Raw genomic sequence first — 24,940 nt, 5'->3', positions numbered from 1 at the left:
ATTGTTTGCAGCAAACTACCCAGTCTTCAGAACAGTGACCACGATACCACACAACCCTGTCATGGCAATCTCTGCAAGACGTGCCAGATCATCGACATGGATACCACTATTACACGTGAGAACACCACCCACCAGGTACGCGGTACATACTCGTGCGACTCGGCCAACGTTGTCTACCTCATACGCTGCAGGAAAGGATGTCCCGAAGCGTGGTACATTGGCGAGACCATGCAGACGCTGCGACAACGAATGAACGGACATCGCGCAACAATCACCAGGCAGGAATGTTCCCTTCCAGTCGGGGAACACTTCAGCAGTCAAGGGCATTCAGCCTCTGATCTCCGGGTAAGCGTTCTCCAAGGCGGCCTTCAGGACCCGCGACAACGCAGAATCGCCAAGCAGAAACTTATAGCCAAGTTCCGCACACATGAGTGCGGCCTCAACCGGGACCTGGGATTCATGTCGCATTACATTCATCCCCCACCATCTGGCCTGCGAAATCCTACCAACTGTCCTGGCTTGGTACAATTCACACCTCTTTAACCTGGGGTTACCCCATCTTTGGATCTGTAAAGATTTAATCACCTGCTAATGCTCGCATTCCAAGCATTGTTTGGCATCTTTGAATTTGTCTATATATGTGTTTCTGGAACAGACCTCTTCATTCACCTGAGGAAGGAGCAGCGCTCCGAAAGCTAGTGACATTGAAACAAACCTGTTGGACTTTAACCTGGTGTTGTAAGACTTCTTACTGTGCTCACCCCAGTCCAACGCCGGCATCTCCACACCTTGCCTGAAAAAGTGCGGTTTGCACTATGCGCAGATGTGGCAGTTCTTGGTGACTGTACGGACCTCCTCCACAGAGTAGGGGAGGTTGCGGGACTTCACAAAATGGTAGAATCGAGTGACCCCCGGGTGGCAGAGGTCCTCGTGGAGGGCTTGGAGGCGGTTTGCTTGTGCGTTGGCACATGTGCCGCGGGATAGGGCATCGGACGGCTCGTTCAGCTTTCCGGGACGATACAAGATACAAGTGGTTACACTTTTAAAAAACACATTATTGGTGTCAAGCACTTTGCGATGTCCTGCAGGCATGAAAGGTGTTATGTAAGTAGTAGTGATTGTTTTTACATATTCAAACTGACACGAAACATCAGCCTGAAAAATACTCTGTCAATTCATTGCTCACCATGGCTGTATGTTGTTCACCTTGCCACTGGAGACTAATCAAAATGACTATATTTTCATATCTTGAAAGGAATTTTGTCACTGTTGCGTAACCATGTTGGTGCAGGCGTGCAGCTTTCCAAAAGTATTTATCAATGGGCATCATGTTTAACATTGTGTCACTTGCCTATGATGTAAAATGGCTCTTCCCTTTCCTGATACAGTGATGGTTCCTCTTTAAGATGTCCTAGAAAACATGAAGTGAGAAATCAGTCCATTACTGTCCAATGCACTGCTTCGGATGATAGTTTAGAAAACCACATTTGCTAATTTCCTGAACTCAACTGTACCATCGCAGTAGGATTTCTAAAAACTGAAACTTAGTGGAGTAGATTAAGAACAATACAACTTTTCTTTATTTGTTTTAAAGCACGTCATCTGTGCTCTTCTTTAAGTATCCCAATGTATTGTCCCCGCCCTCTCCAATTCCAAAAGTAGGAGTGAGCCCTGCACCTCGGTCAGCCAGGACAGGTCTCCATTCAGCTGCATCGGATATATTACTACTTGTTTTCTCACACGCTTGTCGAGCCCTGAAGTGGATGAGAGAATTTATTTTTGATGAGAGTTGTACTGCAGTTTGAGAGAATCGAATTAAAGCATTAGAAATCATGGGATGTCAGTTTTACATTTAACAGGAGTACATTGTACTTGGACGAAAGGTTATGTGTGGACAGCAGGGTTTACAATGGCAATGTTCTGTGGAGCACATCGATAAATCAACACACCCTCCTGCTACTCTTTTGAACTCTGGACACAGAGCTGAAAAATAGCCGAGTTATATGTATCTAGAAGCAAACAGCTAATGATTTGCAACAAAAAAGATCCCATTTGTTCCTGTAGTCCTCGAGTTTGGGTGAATCACTGATGCACTCACTATGTAGGACTTTGTGGGCCAGATACTATTCTGATTTCCCTGGGTGCCTAAGGACAGCTTAGCGGAACAGAACAATGAAGGGTAAGTATCTTAACAACACTGCACAGAACTCTAATTCTGTGGTCGAGTGAGTAGCTGAAGCTGTGAGATAACGAGTAATCTTTAATCTAGTTTCTCTTTAATAGTGAGCTTGAGGAGGAAGAATGTATTTATCCAATTTTCCAATCCATTTTTAAAATTCCTATTTTATGTTGCGAACATGACTTTGTGGTACAGACTGCAGAAAATTAAGATTCACTTTTTAAAAAGAACTATCGATAATGATGCTGGGCAAAACCTCACCAAAAAACGGCACAAAGTTCCGGTGAGAAAACTGGAGTGAAATGGAATTTCCCAGGGAATCTGACTCCACTTGAAGAAAAGTTTTAGCTCGCCCGAGGGAAACCTAATCAGTGCAATCACTGCGGAGCTCCATATAAACGCCTCCCCAGCATTTGTTCCAGATCTATTCGAGGGGGATGGCAGCATGGAAGCCAGCTCTGTGTTTTACTGAGGGAGCACTGACCAGACTCCTGGATGGGGTGCAGCAGCGGCAGTGTGTACTCTACCCGCAATCTGGGAGGTGGCCCACCAGCAGGGTCACCACTTCCACCTGGGAGGCAATAGCTGTCTTGGCCAGTGCCAGCACTATGCAGAAGAGGACAGGGCAGCAGTGTAAGAAGATGAATGACTTTGTTCACAAGACCAGTGTAGATCTGCCACATCCAGTCTCTCACTGCACCCCGTCACCCATCTCTCACCTCCAAGGTGATCTCTCACCCATTGACCACAGGGTTGAGCACCTGTCACAAATCCGTCTTCCTCCACTCCCCACTCTCCCCCCCCTCCCCACTCTCCCCCCCCTCCTCCATCTCAAATTTGCTCCTCACACTTCCGCTCCCACTCCAGCACCACTCATACTGAACAGCCAACTGAACACCGACAATCTTCTGCCTGTGTCTGCACAGGACAAACTGGAGAACAGCCGGTGTGAAAGGGCACAGCAACTGGAGTCATGTGGGAGCTTAGAAACTTGACCCCGCATGAGGAGAGCGCGGTTGAACTGGCTTGGAAGGAGCTTGACTGTGCCTGTGTTTCGAGTTAGCTCGAGTTTGGCAAAGGGTCATCTAGACTCGAAACGTTAGCTCTTTTCTCTCCCTACAGATGCTGCCAGACCTGCTGAGATTTCCCAGCATTTTTCTTTTGGTCGCAGGGACCCTGTATAGGCCATTTTTTAACGTGTAAGAATAAGTTGTCAGTTGATAAAGTTTGCATTATGTGGGGAGCCAGGACTGTAATTCCTGAAAGGTATAAATAGCAGTTGCGTTGTGATCCTCATGATAAACACTTATGAATTGATAAGAGTCCAGCCAGGAGCTATCTTTGGTGACCAGAGTTCGATAAAGGCATAGAAGACGCAGTGAAACAGTGTATGGTAGCAAACGTGACACCACTGTTTAAAAAAGGAGGTAGGCAGAAAGCGGGTAATTAGAGGCCAGTGAGCTTAACTTCGGTAGTAGGGAAGATGCTGGAATCTATCATCAAGGAAGAAATAGCGAGGCATCTGGATGGAAATTGTCCCATTGGGCAGACGCAGCATGGGTTCATAAAGGGCAGGTCGTGCCTAACTAATTTAGTGGAATTTTTTGAGGACATTAACAGTGCGGTAGATAACAGGGAGCCAATGGATGTGGTATATCTGGATTTCCAGAAAGCCTTTGACAAGGTGCCACACAAAAGGCTGCTGCATAAGATAAAGATGCATGGCATTAAGGGGAAAGTAGTAAAGGGGATAGAGGATTGGTTAATTAATAGAAAGCAAAGAGTGGGGATTAATGGGTGTTTCTCTGGTTGGCAATCAGTAGCTAGTGGAGTCCCTCAGGGATCAGTGTTGGGCCCACAACTGTTCACAATTTACATAGATGATTTGGAGTTGGGGACCAAGGGCAATGTGTCCAAGTTTGCAGACAACACTAAGATAAGTGGTAAAGCAAAAAGTGCAGAGGATACTGGAAGTCTGCAGAGGGATTTGGATAGGCTAAGTGAATGGGCTCGGGTCTGGCAGATGGAATACAATGTTGACAAATGTGAGGTTATCCATTTTGGTAGGAATAACAGCAAAAGGGATTATTATTTAAATGATAAAATATTAAAACATGCTGCAGTGCAGAGAGACCTGGGTGTGCTAGTGCATGAGTCGCAAAAAATTGGTTTCCAGGTGCAACAGGTGATTAAGAAGGCAAATGGAATTTTGTCCTTCATTGCCAGAGGGATGGAGTTTAAGACTAGGGAGGTTATGCTGCAATTGTATAAGGTGTTAGTGAGGCCACACCTGGAATACTGTGTTCAGTTTTGGTCTCCTTACTTGAGAAATGACGTACTGGCACTGGAGGGTGTGCAGAGGAGATTCACTAGGTTAATCCCAGAGCCGAAGGGGTTGGATTGCGAGGAGAGGTTGAGTAGACTGGGACTGTACTCGTTGGAATTTAGAAGGATGAGGGGGGATCTTATAGAAACATATAAAATTATGAAGGGAATAGATAGGATAGATGCGGGCAGGTTGTGTCCACTGGCGGGTGAAAGCAGAGCTAGGGGGCATAGCCTCAAAATAAGGGGAAGTAGATTTAAGACTGAGTTTAGAAGGAACGTCTTCACCCAAAGGGTTGTGAATCTATGGAATTCCTTGCCCAGTGAAGCAGTAGAGGCTCCTTCATTAAATGTATTTAAGATAAAGATAGATAGTTTTTTGAAGAATAAAGGGATTAAGGGTTATGGTGTTCGGGCCGGAAAGTGGAGCTGAGTCCACAAAAGATCAGCCATTATCTCATTGAATGGTGGAGCAGGCTCGAGGGGCCAGATGGCCTACTCCTGCTCCTAGTTCTTATGTTCTTATGTCAAGCTGTATAAAAGGAGCCACCACCCTGACCTTTGCAACCATGGAAATGGTTAGTAAGAGTGCGGCAGAGACTGCACATCGGTTTTACAGAATACGAAGGGCAAACAGCTATATATATATATATATATTATATATACACAGTCACCTGAAGAAGGAGCTGTGCTCCGAAAATTAGTGATTCGAAACAAACCTGTTGGAATTTAACCTGGGTGTTGTAACACTTCTTAATGTGCTCACCCCAGTCCAACGCCCGCATCTCCACATCATGGCTATTTATATTGATAGATAACCATTTGTAATTGCTTGAGGAGTTTCCAAAGAATTGAACAATAACTAGCTAAACTCTCAATATTTTGTGTTGATTGTTTGCTGCTTATAGGTTTCCAGAGGAAATTGTGTCTGACAATGTTCAGAAAGATTTGTAAAATTCATGAGAATGAACAGGGTAAAACACCATTCCACCATATCACCCTGGGGGTGGGGGGGGGGGAAGAGGTTACAATCCCACCTCCTACCCTTTCATCAACCTAGTCGGAAAGATTTTCTTTGCAGTGTGGCCCACTTGCCACTGCTCATCGTATTATGGCAGTGGAGCAGATTGAGGCCCTTAATTGAGAAGACAGGGCCTCAATAGGCCTAAGGGCAGGTAACCTCTTGGGCACCTTACCCACCCACCATATTATGGCTCAGGGATGAGCGGAAAGGTGGTGGGCCAGCTATCAGTCGTGTTTTATACGCCTCACTTCCAGAAACATGGCCAGCAGGGTGTTGCAAGATCCAACCTGTTGCATTCTATTCCTCTTGATCAAAAGTTCAGCATTCCGTTAACCTTATTTGAGTATTTTCTGTACTGGTTTGTGACATATAAATAATCTGTGCACAGGGACACCCCCAAGTCTCTTTCGTCCTCTATCGTTTCACCACTTAGAAAGTGCCAAATTCTAACGTTTGCAGGTCCAAAGTCGATGTCTCAGATTTGCCTACATTGAAATCCTTCTGCCAGTTTTGTCCATTCACTTAATCTATTCATATCTACTTTTAATATTAAGCTCCTTCTGCATTAATTAAAATGCACCTATCTTTGTGAAATCAGCAAATTTGGATTCAAGTCTTTCTATCCCATTGTCCAAATTGCTTTGTACACAGTGAAAAATTGAGACGCAACACAGATCCTTACAGCACACCACAGGTCACATCCTGCCAATCCGAGTATTTGACCATTATCTCTGCTCTTTGTCCCCTGCAGCTTAGCCAATTTCCTAACAAGGTTAGTAATTTGCTTCAATTCCACATGCTTTCACTTCAGCTAATAGTCTCTTCCGGGGGACTTTGCCAAGTTCCTTCTCCAAGTCGATGGCTAGGACTTTGAAATCACTGTCGACTTCGGCAGCACCAGGAGATCCCACCAGTGAGAGGGGCCCCAAAAATCCCACTCTGGTATAATCTCCCCTTTACAAATCCCATCTGGCAGTCTCTGATCATGGGAAAATGTTCAGTCATCCTATCCTTAATTAGAGGTCTGATTTCTAGCACCCAACGGCAATCAACTAGGAAGCAGGAGGGCTGGTAATTTGGTGATGAAGGTGTTGGTAGGGAAGCCTGACATCTCCCCGTCATCATGGCATAATACCAATCATGTGAACGTCAGTGGCATTTCTGCACTCTGGGTGGTCAGTTGAGAGATTTAAATGCCCAATTTAGAGCTACATCTGTTACTTGCGGTCAGGCTATGGTGAAGAATCAATCCAGTCTAGTCTAGTCTACTCTTTTACGTTCAAGCTGGTTTATTGAAAGACACTTCCCCACAGCAACTAATCCACAAGAAGTTCTCACCCAAAAGTGCTCCAGCTATATGTATTTATAAGATAATCAATGTCACATGTTTAACTAGCAATTCACTTAACGTAGTTGCCAGTGAACTACATCGACACATTCCCCTCTTTCCTTGAGTTTTGAAAAGAAAAAAAAACATTATTTTGAATCTAAACAGAGATAAATTATCTCACATTTCCACATCTATGAATCCTGTAATTCCTTTACCAAATATACATTTACCAAAGCCATTGTAAAAGAAACAGAAATTAGTTTTACTTTTACATCAATATAACATAAGATGCCCCTCTTTGATACATTTAGTAATTGCTTATAGCAGGTACTTCATTTTGTGAAACAGTCTGATAGCTGGTGACTTGTGTCAATCCATTGCATTTTAGAAATGTCCCTTCTCACTTTTGCTTCACAGTCCTCGGGCCCCAAGTTAGATTCCCGGCTTGGATCACTGTCTCTTTGATAAAACTCCCGTTCCCCTTTCTTCTAAGTATGACCATTGGGGCAGCAGGGTAGCACAGTGGGTAGCACTGTTGCTTCACAACACCAGGGTCGCAGGATCGATTCCCGGCTTGGGTCACTGTCTGTGCGGAGTCTGCACGTTCTCCCCTTGTCTGCGTGGGTTTCCTCCAGGTGCTCCGGTTTCCTCCCACAAGTCCCGAGAGACGTGTTGTTAGATGATTTGGACAGGCGCCAGAGTGATGATTAGGGGCTTTTCACAGTAACTTCATTGCAGTGTTAATGTAAGCCTACTTAATAATAATAATCACTTAATGTCACAAGTAGGCTTCAATGACGTTACTGTGAAAAGCCCCTAGTTGCCACATTCCGGCAACTGTTCAGGGAGGCTGGTACGGGAATTGAACCCTCGCTGCTGCCTTGTTCTGCATTACAAGCCAGCTATTTAGCCCACTTAAAGATTATTATTATTAAACCTCCACATCCAGTGCTTCTACCAAGGCCAATGTTTCCACAGGTAACTTGCTTTTCATGACTCTTCATTTTCTTGGCATCTCAAGCTAATGGACTACACTTCTCATTTTTTCCCACCAATAATATGATAAACCCATCTGGGAGGTTGGCGTGTGCTGTGTCACTAAGAATGACCAACCCCGTATCGTCTGGCTCATCAAAGGCTGGAAATTTGAGCATGCATCATTCCGAATGTAACTTTCTAAGTGTTTTATTTGTTTTCAAATCTTTCTTAATTGAAGCATATTTCACCATGGTACTTAACTCTAACACATAGCATCAGGTCTAGTTTGAGTGCCCAATTCAACTGCCTAAAAAGGGCTGGAGCCTCTTTTTGTGAGGATCTCACCTGAGCAATGTGGATATGATTAACACTTTTTCTATATAATATTGCTGATTCAGTGTCACTCCCGACTCATTTTGCTTACTGTCTTAACTTATATATTTAAAGGCCCCTGAAGCCTGACTTCCTACCTTGAGTTCCTCCCCCCTTTATCTTCTTGATTATGTTTAACAATTTTGTTCCACCTTTCAAACTGGAGGGTTACACCTCATCCACGGCATCGGTGATAGAACAAGGCTCCTTCCTCCTCACCCCTTTTGCTCCAATCTTTCACTCGCACTTTTCTTATTTTGTCGCTCCTGGTTTAATAACTTTACTCATCTTGTGCTTTTCTCTTCACCAATATTGCTTAAATCAAATTGCTACTGTTAGTCTCTTCTGTTTCATTTGTTTTTGATTATTATTCTATTATTATCCACCTAATCCCATCAACCCCACCCTATTTATTAGTTTGTAAGGCTAGGAATCCTGCAGTGAGTAACTCACCTGCTGACTCCCCAAAGCCTACCCACCAGCTCAAGGCACATGTCAGGGGTGTAATGGAATACTCTTCACTTTCCCAGACGAGTGCAGCTCCAACAACACTTCAGAAGCTCAATACCATGCAGGACAAAGCAGTCCACTTGATTACTACCTCTTCCATAAACATTCAATCCCTCCACCACTGATGAACAGGTGTGTACCATCTACGCGATGCACTGCCGGAACTCACCAAGGTTCCTGAGGCATCACTTTCCAAACCCATGACCCACTACCATCTGGAAGGACAAGGGCACCCTGGGAACAGCACCACCTGGAGGTTCCCCTCCGAATCACTCACCATCCTGAGTTGGAAATATATTACCGTCTCTTCAGTGTCACTTGGTCAAAATCCTGGAACTCTTTTCCTAACAGCACTGTGGGTGTACCTACACGTCAGGGACTGCAGTGGTTCAGGAAGGCAGCTCACCACCACCTTCTCAAGGGCAATTAGGGATGGGCAATGAATGCTGGCCGAGCCAGCGAAGCCCACATCCTGTAAATTAATTTTTTTAAAGTTTGAAATCATTGTGACTGCCCTATTTATCATTTCTACAAGGACCCTGGCCCCAGCTCAGTTCAGGTGCAGCCCAATAGAACAGTTCCTTCCTGTTCCAGTGCTGAGGTCACTGCCCCATGAAATGGAACCTCTGCTTCTCACACTACTCCTTCAGTAACATCTTGACCTCCTTAATTTGCTTATCCCAGTGCCATTTTTGCATGTGGTGGAGAGATTATAAATTAATTCATGAAAAAAATAACTCCCTTGTACTTACGGGTTCCTCCGATGAATGTCAATTTGATTATTTTCAAATGATGGGCCAGTTCCTCTGGAGCAGATTGAAGTATGTTAAATGTAATGAGCATAAGGCTCTGGGGCTGTGTTTTATGGGAAATGTTTCCCAATGCGGTCACTGTGAAGGAGCTTTTGCGGGAGGGGAATGAGGAAGAAATTATTTTCAGGAATCTTAAGACTTCAAAGAAAATGGAGGTTAAGTCAGTCTAGGAGGTGCTGTGCAGCAATTAAGAGATGACGGTAGAGATGTGAGAATTAACCTCAGCATCCTAGGATACAGCAAACACTGTGCCTTAGCTATCAACTCGATTCCCCTCCAAGGCAACCATTGCCACCTTCATATTTGACCCTGAGATACGTTTCAACCACATATTTGTGCCATCAGTATGAACCCCTAATTTCACCTCCTTAACATCACCCATTTCTGCCCTTCTTAGTTCACTTGCCGCCAAAATCGTCATCCAGGGGAGGCACGGTGGCACAGTGGTTAGCACTAATGCCTCACAGCGCAAGGAACCCGGGTTCAATTCCAGGCTTGGGTCACTGTCTGTGTGGAGTTTGTACATTCTCCCTGTGTCTGCGTGGGTTCCCTCTGGGTGTCCAATTTCCACCCACAGCCCAAAGATGTGCAGGTTAGGGGGATTGGCCATGCTAAATTGCCCCTTGGTGTCCAAAAGGTTAGGTGGGGTTACTGGGTTATGGGGTAGGGTGGGGGCGTGGGTATAGGCAGGGTGCTCTTTCAGAGGGATGGTGCAGACCTGATGGGATGAATGGCCTCCTTCTGCACTGTAGGGATTCTATGATTCATGCCTTGGTTAACACTAGACCTGAGTGTTCCAATGCACACCTGGCCAGCCTCCCACATTCTACCCGTTGCAATCTTGAGGTCGTCCAAATTTCTGCTACCCATGTTTCAACTCACACCAAGTCCTGTTCATCTATCACACCTGTGCTCACTGACCTATATTGGCTCCTGGTTAAGTCTTAAGACTTTTAAAGTTCATCCTCATTTCAAATCCATGGCGTCGCCCTCTCCTTTCTCTAATCCCCTCCAGCCCCATTATCCTCTGAGGTACCTGTGCCCCTCTAATTCTGGTCTCCTGAGCATCAGCAGTTTAAATTGTTCCATCATTGGTGGTGACCATGCCTTCAGATAGGCCCTAAGCTCCAGATCCCCTTCCTTATGCCTCACCGCATCTCCACCTCTTTTTCGTAGAAACACAGAAAATGAGTGCAGGATTGGGTTATTTGGCCCTTTGAGCCTGCTCTGCCATTCATTATGATCATGGCTGATCATTTAACCCATTAACATGTTCCTGCTTTCCCCCATATCCGATGATCCCTTTCGGCCCCAAGAGCTATATCTAACTCCTTCTTGAAAACATATAATGCTTTGGCCTCAACTGCTTTTGGTAGTAGAGAATTCCACAGGCTCAACAATTTACACTGGATGAATAAATTTCTCCTCATCTCCATTCTAAATGGTTTACCACATATTCTTAGACTGTGACCCCCTGGTCCTCTGCCATCAGGAACATTCTTCCTGGATCTACCCTCTGTTAGAATTTTATAGATTTCTATAAGATCCCCCCTCATTCTTCTAAACTGCAGGAAATATAATTTTTTTTTCTAAACTTTAGAATATCCAATTCATTTTTTCCAATTAAGGGGCAATTTAGCGTGGCCAATCCACCCAGCCTGCACATCTTCGGGTTGTGGGGGCGAAACCCATGCAAGCACGGGGAGAACATGCAAACTCCACACGGACAGTGACCCAAAGCCAGGATCGAACCTGGGACCTCGCGCCGTGAGGCAGCAGGGCTAACCCACTGTGCCACCGTGCTGCCACAGGAAATATAATTCCAACTTACCCAATCTCGCCTCATAAGTCAGTCCTGCCATCCCAGGAATCAGTCTGGTAAACCTTTGCTGCACTCCCTATATAGCAAGAATATCCTTCCTCGCATAAGGAGACCATAACTGCACAAAATATTCCAGTGTGGCCTCACCAAGGCCCTGTGTAATTGCAGCAAGACATTCCTCCTCCTGTACTCGAATCCTTTCGCTATGAAGGCCAGAAGACCAGTATAGCATTTGCATTCTTTACAGCTTGCTGCACCTGCATGCTTATTTTCAGTGACTGCTGTACAAGGACACCCATGCCTTAGTGTATATTCCCCTCTCCTAATCCATAGCCACTCAGATAATAATCTGCTTTCTTTTTTTGCTATTAAGGTGGCTAACCTTACATTTATCCACATTATACTGCAACTGCCTCATTTTCCCACTCACTCAACTTGTTCAAATCACACTGAAGCACCTCTGCATCCTCCTCACAGCTCACCCTCCCACCCAGCTTTGTGTCACCTGTAAATTTGGAGATATTACATTTAGTTCCTTCATCTAAACCACTCATCTATGAAGCGATTTACTGAAGTCCCAGCACTGATCCCTGCAGTACCCCACTAGTCTACCTGCCATTTGGAAAATACGTATTTATTCCTACTCTTTTTTTTTACTGTCTGCCAGCCAGTTTTCTATCCATCTCAATACACTAGCCTGAATCCCATGCGCTTTAATTTTAAATGCTAATCTCATTATGTGGGAACTTTTTGAATGCTTCAGAAAGTCCAAATAAACCACATCTCCTGGCACCCCCTCATCAACGCTATTAGTTACATCCTCAAAGAATTCCAGTAGCTTTGTCAGGCATGGGCAGCACGGTAGCATTGTGGATAGCACAATTGCTTCACAGCTCCAGGGTCCCAGGTTCGATTCCAGCTTGGGTCACTGTCTGTGTGGAGTCTGCATATCCTCCCCGTGTGTGCGTGGGTTTCCTCCGGGTGCTCCGGTTTCCTCCCACAGTCCAAAGATGTGCAGGCTAGGTGGATTGGCCATGATAAATTGCCCTTAGTGTCCAAAATTGCCCTTAGTGTTGGGTGGGGTTACTGGGTTATGGGGATAGGGTGGAGGTGTTGACCTTGGATAGGGTGCTCTTTCCAAGAGCCGGTGCAGACTCGATGGGCCGAATGGCCTCCTTCTGCACTGTAGATTCTATGATGATGATTTCCCTTTTGTAAATCCATTCTAACTTTGTCCGATCCTGCCACTGTTTTTCAAGTGCTCTACTGTTAAATCTTTTATAATGGACTCCAGCAATTTTCCCACTACTGACTTCAGGATGACTGATCGATAATCCCGTTTTCTCGCTACGTCCCTTTATAAATAGTCAGGTTACATTAGTTACCCTTCAATCTGTAGGAACTAGTCCAGAGTCTCTTGAGTTTTGAAAGATGACCACCAATGCATCCACTATTTCTAGGGCTGCTTCCTGAAGTGCACTGGGATGTAAATTATCAGGCTCTGGAGATTTATTGGCCTTCAATCCCATCAATTTCCCCAACTTCAGTTCGTCCCTCTCACTAAACCCTGCGCTCCCCAACATTTCTGGTACGTTATTTGTGCTCTCCTTTATGAAGACAGAATCAAAGTATGTATCTAGGTGGTCAAACATTTCTTTGTTCCCCATTATAAATTCTCCTGTTTCTGATTGTAAGAGACCAACGTTTTTCCTTCCTCTTTTTTCTCTTCACATAAATATACAAGCTTTTACAATCAGTTTTTATGTTCCCCGCAGGTTTACTCTCGTACTCTATTATCCCCTTCTAAATTAATCCCTTTGTCATCCTTTGCTGAAATCTAAACTGTTCCCAATCGTCAAGTCTGATGTTTATTCTGGCTGATTCATGTGCCTCTTCCTTGGCTCTAATACTATCTCTAATTTCCCTTGTAAGCCATGATTTGGCCTATTTTATTGGAATTATAGGAATGCGCAATTGTTGCAGTTCACCCATGCACTCTTTGTATGTTTGCCATTGCCTATCCACTGCCATTCCTTTAAGTAACGTTCCCTCATCCATCACAGCCAACTCGCACATACCATCGTAGATTCCTTTGTTTAGATTCAGGACCATAGTTTCAGAATCAACTACGTCACTCTCCATCTTGATGAAGAACTCTATCATATTATGGTTGCTCATCCCCAACGGGCATCGCACAATTAGATTGTTAATTGTTCTTTTCTCATTACATAATACCCAGCCTGGGATGGCCTGTTCTCGAGTTGGTTCCTCAACGTCTTGGACCAGAAAGCCATCCCATATACACTGCACAAATTCCTCCTCTATGATATTATTAAATTTGTTTTCCCAATCCATATGCAGATTAAAGTCACCCATAATTACAGATATTTGTTTATCGCATGCTTCTCTAATTTCTGTGTTTAATGCCATTTCCAACATGATCACTACATTTGGCAGTCTTTATACAACCCTCACTAATGTTTTTTGCCCCATGCCAGATTCCATATCGTCGGAGCTAAATATTCTTCCTCACTATTATGTTAATTTTCTCTTTAACCAGCAGTGCAACCCCACCACCTTTTCCTATTTGTTGGTCCTTCCTTAATACCAAATATCCATGGATGTTCAGTTTCCATCCCTGGTCACCTTGCAAACATGTCTCCGTAATCGCGACTACCCGTTTAATAATAATAATATTTATTAGTGTCACAAGTAGGCTTGCATTAAACTGCAATGAAATTACTGTGAAATCCCCTAATCCCCTTGCACCATCTCTTCAGTTACGTATTCATCTGATATATCCTGCTATTTCTACTCTGACTAGCATTGGTAGTAATCCTGAGATCACTACCAATGAAGCCCTACTTTTCAACTTACTTCAGCCTATCTCTGATTTTAGGATCTCATCCATTTTTTTAACCTGAGTTGTATGTACTTACTTGTACCATGGCCACTGGCTGTTTACCCTCCCGTTGCAAAATGTCCTGTAGCACCTCTTACATAGGAAAGCATTATACCATCCTGGGGTCTCCTTTGTGGCCACAGAAATGCCTATCTCCCTTACAATTGAGTCCGCGATAACAATTGCATTTCCACCCTGTTTACTCCTCTGCTGTGCAGCAGAGCCAACCATGGTGCAATTAATTTGGCTCTTCCTGCATTTCCGTGAGAGGCCATTCCCCCCAACAGTATCGAAAGTGGTATATTTGTTTTGTAGAGAAATGGCTGCATGAAATTCCTGCACTGCCTGATGGTCAGCCATTTCCATCCTGCCTGTGGAACCTCAGCCTGCGATGTGACCACCTCGCTATATATGCTATCCATGATACTCTCTGCCTCACAGATGCTCCACAGTGTCCCCAGCTGCCGCTCCAGTTCAGAAACCCGGCTTCTAGGAGCTGTAGCTGGAGACACTTTCCATACGTATGCTGGCCCCGTGCACTGGAAATGTTCCCAGATTCCCACATAGAGCAGGATAAGCAGCTTTAAGCTCTCTTGCCATGACTTACCACATCTTTGACCAAGGTTTTGGTCATTTGCCCTGTATCTGCTTATAGGGCACTGTCAACTTTTGCATTATAAGTGTCTTGGGGTGGGTTTAATATGATACAGGAGCCATGTAAATACAAGTTGTTGTTGCACTTCAGGATGCAGGGGAAAAACACAGGGTTCCCACCGTGACTGCAATTCACTTAACCCCGCTAACAAGTGTCTGTGGATGGCTTGCCACTTAACCCCGCTAACAAGTGTCTGTGGACGGCTTGCCACTATATTCTGCACTTTGTCAAATACTATGCTGCCATTCGGTCTGAAATTCTGGGTTCCTATCGACAACAGTGCCAGTGCAGCAGGATGGGACTCCGCAGGCCCAAAGGTAAGGATGTGGATCACGTACCAAACCTTGGATCATATTCGGAGTGAGTGCCTCACAAGTCCATAATGTGCACAGGCATGTCAGCTGGACCCATCCTGAGGAAAGGATAGTAACATTTCTTCAGCTGCTAGAATAACCAAAATATATCTTTGCAAAGGTAATTCATCCATTTTGGGGTTTCAGTTGACAAATGTTTCAGAATTACATACAAGGGAGCAATGGACCAAATTCCCAGGCAAACCCTGGAGCTCTCCCAGATATGCCTTCTTGATGAAAGACCAGGTATAGGTGACACTTATGACCCAACATCATATCCTGGACTGCAATTCCATGTCTCTCCTCTAAAGAACGTAGTCACAATTGATTCAGTTTCTAAGTGTAGTCTTTCCTAATGGGAGATTTATTTACTCCACCCTTGCTGGCCCTCAAAACATTGCACAATGCCCCCTCCGCCCACCCCCCCCCCTCCCGCCCCGTGTATCAAGTAGTTCCATTTGTTCAGAATGCATGAAATTTCCCTCAATCTAAAGCTCAGCATGACATCAAAATTAATTCCCCAGAGAGAATGCAATTAAGATCTGAGGCTAGAGGAAGCAAATGTGAAAAGGTTTGGCATTATAAACTGGAATAATTTAGTGGCCAATTTTCAAAAATGTTGTTGAACATTCTTTGCAAACAGAAATGTTCAGTAGTGCAGAACTGTTGGGGTGTCAGCAACACCAGAGACCACTTTCACACTTGATTTTATCTTACGCCTAAACATTTGTGGAAGTAGTTATAAACCATATTGCTGACATCGCATCCACATATCCTGTTTTTAGTTGGTAATGTCATGCGAGAGTTCCATTAAGACATGGATGTTTAAGCAATGTACCTTTAAGAAAACAGTGATGTCATAGAGTGGGTGGGGCTCAGCTCAGTTCAGCCATTTGGCAGTCTGTGTTTTGCAGGTTTTTTAGTTTCAGTTTTGAAAAGAACCTGGCTGGTTTTGTTGAGAGCAGCTAAAAAAAGAACCTGGCTGGTTTTGCTGTGAGCTGATTAAAAAGTAGAAAGCTAGGTTTGAGAAAGCAGTTTGGGTGTGTCTGTGGGTTTCCAGAGAGCTGCATGAAGAAAAGCAAGGTACTGGAGCTGAAATCAACCAAGCTAATATATCTCTGCCATTCTACAAAATATATGTATATCCTTTAACCTGATGTGATACTGTTTAAAGGCGTTAAGTCTCTTGGAAGTTTGAAGGAACATTTTAAGGAAGTATTTACTGTTGCAATATTATCTGAGTTATCTTTGAAGTAAGGGGTGTCAAGAGATCCAATGTTTATTTAAGATGTTAAGTTGAGTTCATGGAATAAACAGTGTTTTGTGTTTAAAAACCCACGTGTCCATAATTGTAATCCCACACCTAGGAAAAAGCCGTGTGCTCAGAAAAGCAACAAATCCATTAAAGGGAGAGGTTGGTTGAACTCCATGATACATTTTGGGGCTCTGAAAATGCCTTACCCATAACAATTGGGGGCTCGAGGGGGATAAAAGTCTATCTATTGGATTAGCTTTTGTGAACTTAAAGACAGTGAAGGATTGTTGCTTTCCCGGTGTGGTATTTTAGTTTACGGAGGAGGTATCTGGAACGTATGAAGAGGTGAAGAAATCCTTCTTAAGTGCATATGAGCTTGTGCCTGAAGTTTACAGACAAAGGTTTAGAAATTTAAGGAAAGAATTTGGTCAAACATACATGGAGTTTGAAAGGCTCAGAGTAATTTTGATAGGTGGATAAGGGCTTTGAAAATAGACCAAACGTATGAAGCTCTCAGAGAGCTTTTGGAGGAGTTTAAAAATTCAATTCCTGATGTAGTGAGAGCTCATGTGGAAGAACAGAGGGTTAAAACTGCGGGATTAGCAGCAGGAAGGGCAGATGATTATGAATGAGTTCATAAATCAAAGATTGGTTTCCGACATCAGTTTCAGCCGGTGAGGGATAGAAACTGGGGACATGAGAAATACTCAAGTGGTAAAGGTAAAGGTGATCAGATGGGAGACAATAAAGAGAGTGTACCTCAGATTAAAAAAGAAATCCAGGAGGGTGGAAAAGAAATGAAAAGTTTCAGATGTTTTCACTGTAATAAACTAGCGCCATGTAAAGTCACAGTGTTGGTGGTTGAAAAAAAGCACTGGGAAGGCTGATGTGGTAAAACAGGATAAGACAGTGAGGTTTGTTAAGAGTGGTAAAGGAAAGCCCACGAGAAGCGAAGGAGGTGCAAACGATTGTACAGCCTGTTCAAGAAGTAATTGTTAAGAAGGTGCCAGATGTCTTTAAATAATTTACTTGTGTGGGTAAAGTTTACTTATGTGTATCAGGAGGAGCAGGTAAAGAAGTCACAATTTTAAGCAATACAGGGCTAGTCAATCTTTAATGGTAAGAGATGAGGAATTATGTAGTTTGGGAAGAATGTTGCCAGAAAAGGTGGTGATATGTGGAATTCAGGGTGAGAATAGCGTTCCATTATATAAGATAAGGTTGGAAAGTCCAGTGAAAAGTGGTGAAGTGGTAGTAGTAGTAATAGATAAACTTTCTTGTCCAGGAATACAGTTTATCTTGGGTAATGATATAGCTGGATCACAGTTGGGAGTGATGCCTACTGTGGTTGATAAGCCAGTGGAAAATCAGTCAACTGAGTGTTGAAGGACGAATATCCTGGGATTTTTCCGGATTGTGTAATAACAAGGTTGCAAAGTCACAGGTTAAGACAAGAGGAGAAATCAAAGAGTGAAGATGAAGTTGAAGTGCAATTAGCAGAAACGATTTTTGATCAGATGGTTGAAAAAGAACAAGAACGGGTGGAGGATGAGGCGGATATTTTTAGTTCAGGAAAATTGGCAGAGTTACAACAGAAAGATGTAGAAATAAAACGGATATATCAGAAAGCATATACGGAAGAGGAATCTGACAGTATACCAGAGTGTTATTACCATAAAAATGATGTCTTGATGAGAAAATGGAGACCTGTACATATGCAAGCGGATGAAGAGTGGGCAGAAGTTCATCAAGTAGTATTGCCGGTAGGGTATAGAAAGGAGGTGTTGTGAGTTGCACATGAGGTACCGGTAATAAGGAAAACTCAAGCTAAAATCCAGAAACATTTTTATTGGCCTGGACTACATAAAGATGTAGTTAAATTTTGTCTCACATGTCAAGTGATAGGGAAACCTCAAGCAGTGATAAAACCAACGCCCTTAATACCCATTCTAGCATTTGAGGAACCTTTTACAAGGGTCCTAATTGACTGTGTAGGACCGCTTCCGAAAACAAAAAGTGGGAATCAATATCTTTTGACTGTAATGGATGTGTCTTCTAGGTTTCCAGAGGCCATTCCAATACGTAATATTACAGCTAAAAGGATTGTGGAGGAGTTACTTAAATTCTTTACTAGATATGGACTACCCACAGAAATTCAATCGGATCAAGGAACAAATTTTACTTCAAAGTTATTCAAAGAAGTTATGGATAGCTGAAGAATAAAACAATTTAAATCAACTGCGTACCATCCAGAATCGCAGGGAGCTTTAGAAAGGTGGCATCAGACATTAAAAACAATGTTGAGGGCGTATTGTCAAGATTATCCAGAGGATTGGGATAAAGGAATCCCATTTGTATTGTTTGCAATTAGGAATGCACCTAATGAGTCTACCAAATTTAGTCCTTTTGAACTAAGTTTTGGTCATGAGGTAAGAGGACCACTTAAATTGATTAAGGAGAAATTGGTGGGTGAGAAATCAGAAATTACACTATTGGATTACGTGTCAAATTTTAGGGAATGATCAAATAGAGCAGGTGAATTGGCTAGACAACATTTGAAAGTTGCACAAAATGTGATGAAACGGGTAGCGGACAAGAAATCCAAAGTTCGTAGTTTTGCCAGTGGGGATAAAGTTTTAGTGTTGTAACCAATGGTAGGGGAGCCTTTAAAAGCTAGGTTTTGTGGACCGTATCAGATTGAAAGTAAATTAAGTGAGGTGAATTATGTGGTAAAAACACCAGATAGAAGGAAGGCTCACCGAGTGTGTCATGTGAATATGCTTAAAAGGTACTTTGAAAGGGAAGGAGAGAAAAAGGAGGTTTTAATGATTCTAACTCAAAGTGACGAATCAAATCCAGATGACTGTGAATTTGGCATACCTCAAATTAAATTGGAAAATGAGGATGTTCTTAAAAATTGGGATGAATTGTTAAGTTACCTTCCAGAGGGTAAACGAACTTGCAGGAATAGTGCCAGAGGACTGGAGGACAGCAAATGTGGTCCCTTTGTTCAAAAAGGGGAGCAGAGACAACCCCGGCAACTATAGACCGGTGAGCCTCACGTCTGTAGTGGGTAAAGTCTTGGAGGGGATTATAAGAGACAAGATTTATAATCATCTAGATAGGAATAATATGATCAGGGATAGTCAGCATGGCTTTGTGAAGGGTAGGTCATGCCTCACAAACCTTATTGAGTTCTTTGAGAAGGTGACTGAACAGGTAGATGAGGGTAGAGCAGTTGATGTGGTGTATATGGATTTCAGCAAAGCGTTTGATAAGGTTCCCCACGGTAGGCTATTGCAGAAAATACGGAGGCTGGGGATTGAGGGTGATTTAGAGATGTGGATCAGAAATTGGCTAGCTGAAAGAAGACAGAGGGTGGTGGTTGATGGGAAATGTTCAGAATGGAGTACAGTCACAAGTGGAGTACCACAAGGATCTGTTCTGGGGCCGTTGCTGTTTGTCGTTTTTATCAATGACCTAGAGGAAGGCGCAGAAGGGTGGGTGAGTAAATTTGCAGACGATAGTAAAGTCGGTGGTGTTGTCGATAGTGTGGAAGGATGTAGCAGGTTACAGAGGGATATAGATAAGCTGCAGAGCTGGGCTGAGAGGTGGCAAATGGAGTTTAATGTAGAGAAGTGTGAGGTGATTCACTTTGGAAGGAATAACAGGAATGCGGAATATTTGGCTAATGGTAAAGTTCTTGAAAGTGTGGATGAGCAGAGGGATCTAGGTGTCCATGTACATAGATCCCTGAAAGTTGCCACCCAGGTTGATAGGGTTGTGAAGAAGGCCTATGGAGTGTTGGCCTTTACGGTAGAGGGATTGAGTTCCGGAGTCGGGAGGTCATGTTGCAGCTGTACAGAACTCTGGTATGGCCGCATTTGGAGTATTGCGTACAGTTCTGGTCATCGCATTATAGGAAGGACGTGGAGGCTTTGGAGCGGGTGCAGAGGAGATTTACCAGGATGTTGCCTGGTATGGAGGGAAAATCTTATGAGGAAAGGCTGATGGACTTGAGGTTGTTTTCGTTGGAGAGAAGAAGGTTAAGAGGAGACTTAATAGAGGCATACAAAATGATCAGGGGGTTGGATAGGGTGGACAGTGAGAGCCTTCTCCCGCGGATGGAAATGGCTGGCACGAGGGGACATAACTTTAAACTGAGGGGTAATAGATATAGGACAGAGGTCAGAGGTAGGTTCTTTACGCAAAGAGTAGTGAGGCCGTGGAATGCCCTACCTGCTACAGTAGTGAACTCGCCAACATTGAGGGTATTTAAAAGTTTATTGGATAAACATATGGATGATAATGGCATAGTGTAGGTTAGATGGCTTTTGTTTCGGTGCAACATCGTGGGCCGAAGGGCCTGTACTGCGCTGTATTGTTCTATGTTCTATGAACTGACCTGAAAGAGTTATTGATATCACATGGGCAAGTTTGTAGAGATAAGTTGGGAAGTACTAAATAAGTTGGATTTCCACATGATGTAGATGTGGAAAATGCTGTTCCTATCAAACAACATCCATATAGACTTAATCCTTTTAAATTGGCACAGGTTAACAGAGAGATTGAGAGTATGCTGAAGAATGGCATAATTGAAATTGGTTGCAGCCAATGGAGCTCACCCATAGCGATGGTACCTAAACCAGATGGTACCCAACGGTTGTGTGTGGACTATAGAAAGGTGAATGCAGTTACAAGAATGGTCTCATATCCTGTCCCACAATTGAAGGATTGCATGGAGAAAGTGGGACAATCTGCTTTTATTTCCAACTTCCAGACATGGAAAGAACATTTAAACCATCGTACGGAGCTCTTCGATCGACTTCAGGGGGCGGGTTTGGTGATGAACCAAGCCGAAAGTGAATTTGGAGAAGCCCGAATCACTTTCCTTGCAGAGTTTCCGATACCCTCAAGACGAAGGGAAATAATGCGATTTCTTAGCATGAATGGTTTTGATCGAACAGTTGTGCAAAAGGTTTGTGGTGTGATTATTCCACTGATGGAATTGCTGAAGAAACGTAAAAAAATTCAATGGACAGCGGACTTTCAACAGGCATTTGACTGCCTGAAAGCTGTGATCACCAATGTTCCTGTATTGGAGAATTGCAAGGGACTCAGTGGTCAGATTGAACTAAAGTATCTGCTGATTCTGAAGAGAAATGCCGAGGAGTAGAGGAATGGATGGATCGTGCAGAGACTTTGTTCAAAGAGACTGTCAATCGAGAAGGATTTTGGTTGGAGGAAGAAGAACAAAGAAAAATGGACTATATTATTATACCTGTTTGCATGTGTTGTTTTTTAAAAAAAACGAAAAGGTACATTTACTGTGTACTTTTCTTCGTGGATGGTGCAAAAGTGAAAAATGAAACCATCTTGAAGTTGATGGTTTGTTTTTTTTCTTGGGGGGAGGTGTCATGCGAGAGTGGCTTTAAGACATGGATGTTTAAGCGATGTACCTTTAAGAAAACAGTGATGTCATAGAGTGGGTGGGGCTGAGCTCAGCCATTTTGCAGTCTGTGTTTTGCAGGTTTTTTAGTTTCAGTTTTGAAAATAACCTGGCTGGTTTTTCTGAGAGCAGCTAATAAAAGAACCTGGCTGGTTTTGCTGTGAGCTGATTAAAAAGTAGAAAGCTAGGTTTGAGAAAGCAGTTTGGGTGTATCTGTGGGTTTCCAGAGAGCTGCATGAAGAAAAGCAAGGTACTGGAGCTGAAATCAACCAAGCTAATATATCTCTGCCATTCTACAAAATATATGTATATCCTTTAACCTGATGTGATACTGTTTAAAGGTGTTAAGTCTCTTGGAAGTTTGAAGGAACATTTTAAGGAAGTATTTACTGTTGCAATATTATCTGAGTTATCTTTGAAGTAAGGGGTGTTAAGAGATCCAATGTTTATTTAAGATGTTGAGTTCATGGAATAAACAATGTTTTGTGTTTAAAAACCCACGTGTCCATAATTGTAATCCCACACCTAGGGAAAATCGGAAAAGCAACAAATCCATTAAAGGGAGAGGTTGGTTGAACTCCATGATACATTTTGGGGTTCTGAAAAGCCTCGCCATAACAGTAAGTTATTTTAAAATGGACTGCAACTCCTTTTTAAATTTATTTACAAGATGTGGGCGTCTCTGGTTAGACCAGGATTTATAGCCCATCTATAGTTGCCCTTCAGAAGGTGGTGGTGAGCTGTCTTCTTGTACTGCTCCAGTCCCTGAGGTGTAGGTACACCCACAGTGCTGTTAAGAAGGGAGTTCCGGGACTTTGACCCAGCGACTGTGAAGGAACAGTGATATATTTCCAAGTTAGGGTGGTGAGTGACTTGGAGGGGAACCTCTAGGTGATGGGTATCTAGATATCTGCTGATCTTGTCCTTCTGGTCGTGGATTTGGAAGTTGCTGCCTCAGGAACTTTGGCGAGTTCCTGCAGTGCATCCTGGAGATGGTACACACAGCTGCCACTGTTCATGGGTGGTGGAGGGATTGAATGTTTTTGGAGGGGAGCAATCAAGCAAGCTGATTTGTCCTGGATGGTGTCAAGCTTCTTGAGTGTTGTTGCACTCATACAGGCAAGTGGAGAGTATTCCACTTCTGTCTTGTGCCTTGTAGATGGTGGGAAGGCTTTGGCCGATAAGGAGGTGAGTTACTCGTCATAAGATTCCTAGTCTTTGACCTGCACTGGTAGCAACAGTCTTAATATGACTAGTCCAGTTCAGTTTCTGATCAATGGTAACCCCCCAGGATGTTAATTGTGGGGCATTCAGTGATAATAATGCCATTGAACGTGAAAGGGCGATGGTTAGATCCTCTCTTGTAGGAAATGATCATTGCCTGACACTTGTGTGGAGTGTATGTAATTTGCCACTTGTCAGCCCGGGTCTGGATATTGTCTAGTTCTTGTTGCATTTGGACCTGGGCTGCTTCATTATCTCAGGAGTCACGAATGGTGCTGAACGTTGTGCAGTCATTTGTGAACATCCCCACTTCTGACATTATGATGGAAAGGAGGTCACTCATCAAGCAGCTGAAGATGGTTGGGCCTAGGACATTACCCTGAGGAACTCCTGCAGTAATGTCCTGGAGCTGAGATGATTGACCTCCAACCACCACAACCATCTTCCTTTGTGCCAGGTATGACTCCAACCAGCAGAGAGTTTCCCCCCTGATTCCCATTGACTCCAGTTTTGCTTAAGCTCCTTGATGCCATACTCTGTCAAATGCTGCCTTGATGTCAGGGGCAGTCAATCTCACCTCATCTCTGACATTTAGCTTTTTTGTCCATGTTTAAACCAAGGCTGTAATGAGGTTAGGAGCTGCGTGACCTGGCGGAACCCAAACTGAGCCTCCATGAGCAGGTTATTGCTGAGTAGGTGCCGCTTGATAGCAGTGTTGATGACCCCTTCCATCACTTTGCTGATGATGGAGAGTAGACTGATAGGGTGGTAATTGGCTGGATTGGATGTGTCCTTTTCCTTGTGTACAGGACATACCTGGGCAAGTTTCTACATTGCTGGGTATATGCCAGTGTTGTAGCTATACTGGAACAACCTGGCTAGGGGCGCAGCAAGTTCTGGAGTATAAGTCTTCAGTACTATTGCCGGAACATTGTCAGGGCCCGTATCCAGTGCCTTCAGCTGTTTCTTGATATCACATGGAGTGAATCATATTGGCTGAAGACTGACATCTGTGATGCTGGGGACCTCCGGAGGACACCGAGATGGATCATCTGCACTTGTCTTTTGCACATATGTGCTGGGCTCCTCCATCATTGAGGATGGGGATATTTGTGGAGCCTATCCTCCGGTGAGTTGTTTAATTGTCCATCACCATTCACGGCTGGATGTGGCAGGACTGAAGACCTTAGATCTGATGCATTTGTTATGGAATTGCTTAGCTCTGTCTATTACTTGCTGCTTATGCAGTTTGGCACACACGTAGCCCTGTGTTGTAGCCTCACCAGGTTGACACCTCATGTTTAGGTATGTCTGGTGTTACTCTTGACATGCTCTCCTGCACTCTTCATTAAACCAGGGTTGATCCCCTGGCTTGATGGTAATGGTGGAGTGGGGTATATTCCGGGCCAAGAGGTTGAAATTGTGCTTAAGTAAAATTCTGCTGCTGATGGCCCACATGGATGCCCATTCTTGAGTTGCTAGATCTGTTCTAAGTCTATCCCATTTAGCCATGATGTGGAGATGCCAACGTTGGACTGGGGTGAGCACAGTAAGAAGTCTTACAACACCAGGTTAAAGTCTAACAGGTTTGTTTCGAATCACTAGCTTTCGGAGCACTGCTCCTTCCTCAGGTGAATGGAAGGAGCAGTGCTCTGAAAGCTAGTGATTCGAAACAAACCTGTTGGAAGTTAACCTGGTGTTGTAAAACTTCTTACTATCCCATTTAGCACGGGGATGGAGGAGATCTTCA

General features: G+C 43.7%; 1 protein-coding gene across 6 annotated transcripts in view; it reads left to right on the top strand.

The window, feature by feature from the left end:
* LOC140421196 (serine/threonine-protein kinase PAK 3) overlaps positions 1–24,940 on the top strand; it is a 313,927-nt gene that overhangs the window by 21,428 nt on the left and 267,559 nt on the right. The window contains exon 1 of one of the 6 annotated variants that reach the window (XM_072505710.1): positions 2,079–2,179. The exons of the other annotated variants lie outside the window; for them this stretch is intronic. The gene's annotated coding sequence lies outside the window, so the exon portion shown is untranslated. Of the gene's footprint in view, positions 1–2,078; positions 2,180–24,940 lie in introns of those variants that run through there. 6 annotated transcript variants of the gene reach the window in all.

This window comes from Scyliorhinus torazame, chromosome 5 (genome assembly GCF_047496885.1).
Source record: "Scyliorhinus torazame isolate Kashiwa2021f chromosome 5, sScyTor2.1, whole genome shotgun sequence".
Taxonomy (NCBI): Eukaryota; Metazoa; Chordata; class Chondrichthyes; order Carcharhiniformes; family Scyliorhinidae; genus Scyliorhinus; species Scyliorhinus torazame.
The sequence above is the reverse complement of the archived record's forward strand: the minus strand, read 5'-3'. Positions and strand labels throughout refer to the sequence as shown.